A 5,922-nucleotide genomic window follows, 5' to 3' on the forward strand; every position below is an offset into this window, starting at 1 on the left:
CACTGTAACAACATCGCTAAGAAGGCTTCAAGAGTTGTTAATCTGATCCTACGTAGCTTCTGCTCTGTAAATCTCACACTACTTACCAGAGCTTACAAAACTTTTGCCAAAACCATCTTCAAATACAGCTCATCTGTTTGGAACCCATATCACATCTCAGACAATAACACCCTTAAAAATGTTCAAAGATACTTCACAAGAAGAGCCTTTCACTCCTCCACTCGAAACAGAATACCCTACGAAACTAGACTTACAATCCTGGGTCTTGAAAGCTTAGAACTATGACACCTTAAACACAATCTAAGTATTGCCCACAAGATCATATGCTGCAATGTACTACCTGTCAAAGACTACTTCAGCTTCAACCACAACAACACAAGAGCACACAATAGATTCAACCTTAATATTAACCGCTCCAAACTTGACTGTAAAAAATATGATTTTAGTAATCGAGTTGTCGAAGCGTGAAACTCATTACCGGACTCTGTAGTATCACCCCCTAACCCCCAACATTTTACCCTTAGACTATCCACAGTTAACCTCTCCAGATTCCTAAGAGGTCAGTAAGGGGCGTACATAAGAGCACTAGAGTGCCTTCCGTCCCCTGTCCTATAGTCTCTCCTATATCTCGTATTTCTTCTCTACTATATCCTCTATAACCTTCATTGTGTATTATTGTGTATTGGACAAAATAAATAAATAAATAAAGGTAAAATGTTCTGCAAACAAAATATTTTAAAAGCACACTACTTGAATTTCTTCTTCGGATTTTCAGATTAATTGATTCTTCAGAAGAAAAGTACTGCTTCATATATTTAACATGTTTTTAAAAATGCCATTATTTGGAAGGTGCATTTGAGCATTCTGCTTCTGCTGGGCTTGTGTTGAATAGAATGCTCTAAAATGGAATTTTACTTGTATAGTTGAATACAAGTATCTGTTAAATCCAGAAGTTTCTGTTACCAGGGAATTTAGTTAAAGAGTTATTGTTAAGCAAAAGTCATTAGAGTCAGACAGGACTGTTTACTTACCTCTGATTGGCCGCTGGGCTTTGGGCGCCAAACTAAAGAGCTGTCAGGCGTCGCTTGTTGCCGGGCGAAAGTTTTCCTGTGCTACCGGGCTTACGCGTCTCCTGTCAGATTGCATTCGGCAGTGAAAGTAAGCCGCGGCTGTTGTTTCTCTGTGAAAGAATAAAGCGTTTTAACTCAAAGCCGTTACTCGGATCATTTCATTGGCGACGAGGGTCTTGAGGACTGCTTTTTCTCCTTGAATCATTATGTCTACCCCGTCAATCATTCAGCCGCCAGACCTTTTTGACCCTGAACGGTCAACCTGGACTGCCTATATGGCAAAATTTGAAATTTTTTTGGAAGCAGCCGGCATGCAAGATGCCACTGACAGCCGCAAAAGAGCTTTATTCCTAAACTATTGCGGCACTCAAATTTTTGAGCTGGCGGGCACCCTGACAGACCCAGAGCCTGCCAATTCCGTCTCGTGGCAAATTCTGAAAGAAAAATTAGCCTCCCATTTCAAACCAACTAAGCCCGCTAGGGTTTACCGGCACCAGTTTTCCCGCACGGCACAAGCCGAAGGGGAAACAATTAACCAGTTCGCAACTCGCCTCAGGACCATATTGGCAAAATGTCAATTTGATAACCCTGAGGCGAGGTTGACAGATGCCATTATCTTCGGAATGAAGAATGTCTCCATCCGAAATAAGCTATTAGCAACGGAAGATTCAACCCTGCAAGATGTGATCAAAGCTGCCCAGACGGCTGAAGTGGCAGAGTCTGCTGCCGCTGAATTGAAATCGAATGACAAGCTGTCAACGGTATGCAAACTCACTGCACATCCTCGCGCACAAGTCAACTCTTCGCTGGACTACTACACCGCTGATTTTGATGCCCAGGACGACGAGTGCTGCCTGATTCGGGGACCCCCTAACCGGCAACTCCGCCAAAACTTCCCTGCTTGTGCTGGCTGCCGAGGTCAATACGCACGTTCGAGATGTCCCTTCAAGGACGCCTTCTGCCGCCGCTGCGACAAACGAGGCCACATCGCTGCTGTATGCCGTGCCGCCCTGCCAGATGACACCTCAGGGAACCAAGATCTGCTGCCAACGTTCCCTGCCCAGCGTTCCTACCGGCCATTCCGACAACAAGGACGGGGAAATAGGAGACCATGGTCCAACAGAGGTAACCTTGCAAGCCCTGCTTCTGCAGCTACTCCTTCTCCCCTTAATAAAATTGTTGTCCCTCTCCTATTAAATCAACATCCCTGCCACATGGAGCTGGATACGGGCTCCAAATATACTTTGATGCCGTGGCACAAACTAAGACTTTATTTACCCGATGTGTCTCGAGACTCTTTGCTGCCTTCAGATATTGTCATCAAAGACTTTCAGGGACACCCAATTAGTGTATTGGGTACTACTAGCGTCCCTATAACTTTTAAAAATGTGCACCATAGGTTGCCCCTATTAATCGTGGACGGGGCCAATCATTCTTTGTTGGGTTTGAATTGGATGGCTCCCCTAGGATTAGCCATCACCGGTGTCCACAAAATTTTTGCACCTAACACACCTGATTTTGTGAAGGAATTTCCAGATGTCTTTAAACCAGGGTTGGGAACATATAAGGGACCCCCAATCTCCTTCTCCTTAGACCCAGCCATTCCCCCCTTGAGACTAAAGCCTCGAAGGGTACCTCTGCCCTTGCTTGACAAATTAGATGCCCAATTGGACAAACTCCAAGCCCAAGGCATTTTGGTTCCTATTGAGCACGCTCCCTGGGAGACACCTATTGTAACCCCCCTTAAACCTGATGGATCTCTGCGTGTGTGTGCTGATTACAAATCCACTTTGAATAAGGCATTACAGCACAACTCTTATCCAATTCCAGTTGTGCAGCACTTGCTGCACACTTTAGGGTCTGGGAAGGTCTTTGCAAGGCTGGACCTTGCCCAGGCATACCTACAGCTTCCTGTAGATGAAGCCACTTCTTTAGCCCAGACAATAGTTACCCACAGAGGTGCCTTCAGGTGCACACGCCTGCAATTTGGCATTAGTGTAGCCCCAGGTATTTTCCAGAGACTAATGGAACGCTTGTTATGGGGGCTTAAAGGGGTGGTCCCTTACTTCGATGATATTCTAATTTGTGGGGACACAAGGGACCAATTACACTCTAGAATCCGACAGGTGTTGACCAGGTTACAATCAAAAGGGCTGAGGCTGAACTCTGACAAGTGTGTATGGGGAACTCCATCTGTGGATTTCCTAGGATTCAAAATCGATGCAGCAGGAATTCATCCCACAGATGATAAAATTAGGGCCATTAGAGATGCACCTGCCCCCACTTGTAAAGCAGAGCTGCAAGCCTTTTTAGGGTTATTGAATTTCTATTCAGTTTTTCTGAAGCATAAAGCCTCTGCAGCTGAGCCGCTTCATAGACTTCTCCACAAGGGGGCGCAATGGCAATGGGGAGATACTGAACAGGCATCTTTCACTGCTGTCAAACAACTCCTGACTTCCCAAAGTGTAGTCGTGCAATATAGTCCCACATTACCCCTCAGACTCACATGCGACGCTTCGCCATACGGGGTGGGGTCTGTCCTAGCCCATATATTACCTAATGGTCAGGAGGCACCTATAGCTTACTTTTCAAGGACCTTATCCCAGGCTGAACGAAATTATGCCCAAATTGATAGAGAAGCCCTAGCTTTGGTTGCCGGCGTTAAAAAATTCCATAATTATTTGTTGGGCCGGCCTTTCCAATTGATTACTGACCACAAACCGTTGCTGGGATTATTAGCCACTGGGAAACCTACCCCTCCATTCATGTCCCCCCGCATGTCCAGGTGGGCTATATTTTTAGCTGGCTATGATTATATTCTAGTGCATAAAGGTGGCTCTCAAATTAATCATGCTGATGCCTTGAGCCGCTGCCCCTTGGGTCAGCAGGTGGTAGATCCAGCCCCTGCTGGAGATGTCCTCTTAATTGACTTAGGCAATCCATCCCTCGTGACAGCAGAAGAGGTAGCCAAGGAAACAAAACTTGACCCTGTCTTAGGAAGAGTCCTTCACTATATTCTAAAAGGATGGCCAGCCAATGGGGATGACCCAATAGTAGGTGAGTTCAAGACAAAAAGGCTAGAACTGTCGGTGATGCATGAATGTGTGTTATGGGGTGATAGGGTAGTCATCCCCCATTCCCTAAGGCCCCAAGTGATGCAGCTGCTGCATCAAGGACACCCCGGGGTGGTCAGGATGAAGGCCTTGGCTAGGGGGTATTTATGGTGGCCAGGGCTGGACAGGGCTATAGAGGACTGGGTTGCTACATGTAAGTCCTGTCAGGAGACCAGACCAAATCCTCCCAAAACCACCCCTGCACAGTGGGACACCCCTAGGGGCCCGTGGTCAAGAATACATATCGACCTAGCGGGGCCAGTGAACAATAACATGTTCTTAATAGTGGTGGATGCATACTCCAAGTGGCTGGAGATACTGTTACTAGGGTCCACTACAACAACATCAGTGTCAAAGGTGTTGCGGAAATTGTTTGCGACACATGGGTGTCCAGATGTTCTGGTATCGGATAATGGGCCCCAATTTACTTCGAGGGAGTTTGAAATGTTCCTCGCCGGGTTGGGGGTGAAACATGCTTTGGTCTCAGTCCACGCAGCGTGGGCTAATGGGATGGCTGAAAGGTATGTCCGAGTGGCCAAAGAGGCCATCAAAAGATCATCCCCAGGGGAAATTCAAGGCAGACTGGACACTTTCCTTCTAATGCAACATATAACACCAAGTATGACTACAAATAGAAGCCCGGCTGAATTACTGATGGGGAGGAAGTTAAGGTCACCATTGGATAGGCTGCACCCAGCCTATGTCCAGTTAAAAACGGTAAATGTCACCACTCCGGAACGCTCGGTATGTATCGGTCAAAATGTGTATGTTAAAAATTTTGATAAGGGCACATTGTGGGAGAGTGGAATAGTCACAGAACAAACCGGTCCAAAAACATATACAATTGCCCTAAGTGATGGCCGCCTCTGGAAGAGGCACATAGATCACATTAGAGGGAGATTGGCATCTGCCAGTATAAGGGACAATATGGCTGCCATAAGTAATGGGGCCTCTCCTCCTTCACACCCCACAGGAAATTACTCAAGACCTACTAGGAACCAGGAACAAACAGACTGGGACTTACCTGGATTTACTAGTCAAGCCAGCGCAGCTGCAGCTCCGCAAGGCTCCAGCCATGGGGGTGCTGGACAGTCCCATCCGGAAGAGCCATCTTCATCGGTGGATACCCAGGTCCTCCAAGACCCACGAAGGTCTGAGCGGGCACCCAGAAGACCAGCCCGTTTGGACGAATTTATTACATATTTATCAGAGTGAACATCTGTAATAAATCAACCAGAAGGGGGAGGGATGTTAAATCCAGAAGTTTCTGTTACCAGGGAATTTAGTTAAAGAGTTATTGTTAAGCAAAAGTCATTAGAGTCAGACAGGACTGTTTACTTACCTCTGATTGGCCGCTGGGCTTTGGGCGCCAAACTAAAGAGCTGTCAGGCGTCGCTTGTTGCCGGGCGAAAGTTTTCCTGTGCTACCGGGCTTACGCGTCTCCTGTCAGATTGCATTCGGCAGTGAAAGTAAGCCGCGGCTGTTGTTTCTCTGTGAAAGAATAAAGCGTTTTAACTCAAAGCCGTTACTCGGATCATTTCAGTATCCTTGCAATTATTTTGGGAGAAAAACATTGTAGCCAATATCAATTTCTTATTTCTGCATAAAGAAAGGTCTTTTGCATGTAACCTGGTAAATACTCTTCTGACAAACAGGAATGCTTTCAAAATATTTGGGACATTAAAGCATATACTTTTTCTCAGAACATTTTCCCTCCTTTATTTTCCATCAATAATGGG

General features: G+C 46.2%; 1 long non-coding RNA gene across 1 annotated transcript; it reads right to left on the bottom strand.

Annotated features, from left to right (window-relative positions):
- Positions 1–1,081: 1,081 nt before the first annotated feature.
- Positions 1,082–5,626, bottom strand: LOC139160145 (uncharacterized). Its single transcript, XR_011557888.1, has 3 exons — positions 5,526–5,626; positions 5,208–5,402; positions 1,082–1,180 (listed from the first exon to the last, which is right to left on the bottom strand). It is a non-coding gene; the product is annotated as an uncharacterized lncRNA (long non-coding RNA).
- Between the last annotated feature and the right edge of the window lie 296 nt (positions 5,627–5,922).

This window comes from Erythrolamprus reginae, chromosome 1 (assembly GCF_031021105.1).
Source record: "Erythrolamprus reginae isolate rEryReg1 chromosome 1, rEryReg1.hap1, whole genome shotgun sequence".
In the NCBI taxonomy this organism is placed as follows: domain Eukaryota; kingdom Metazoa; phylum Chordata; class Lepidosauria; order Squamata; family Dipsadidae; genus Erythrolamprus; species Erythrolamprus reginae.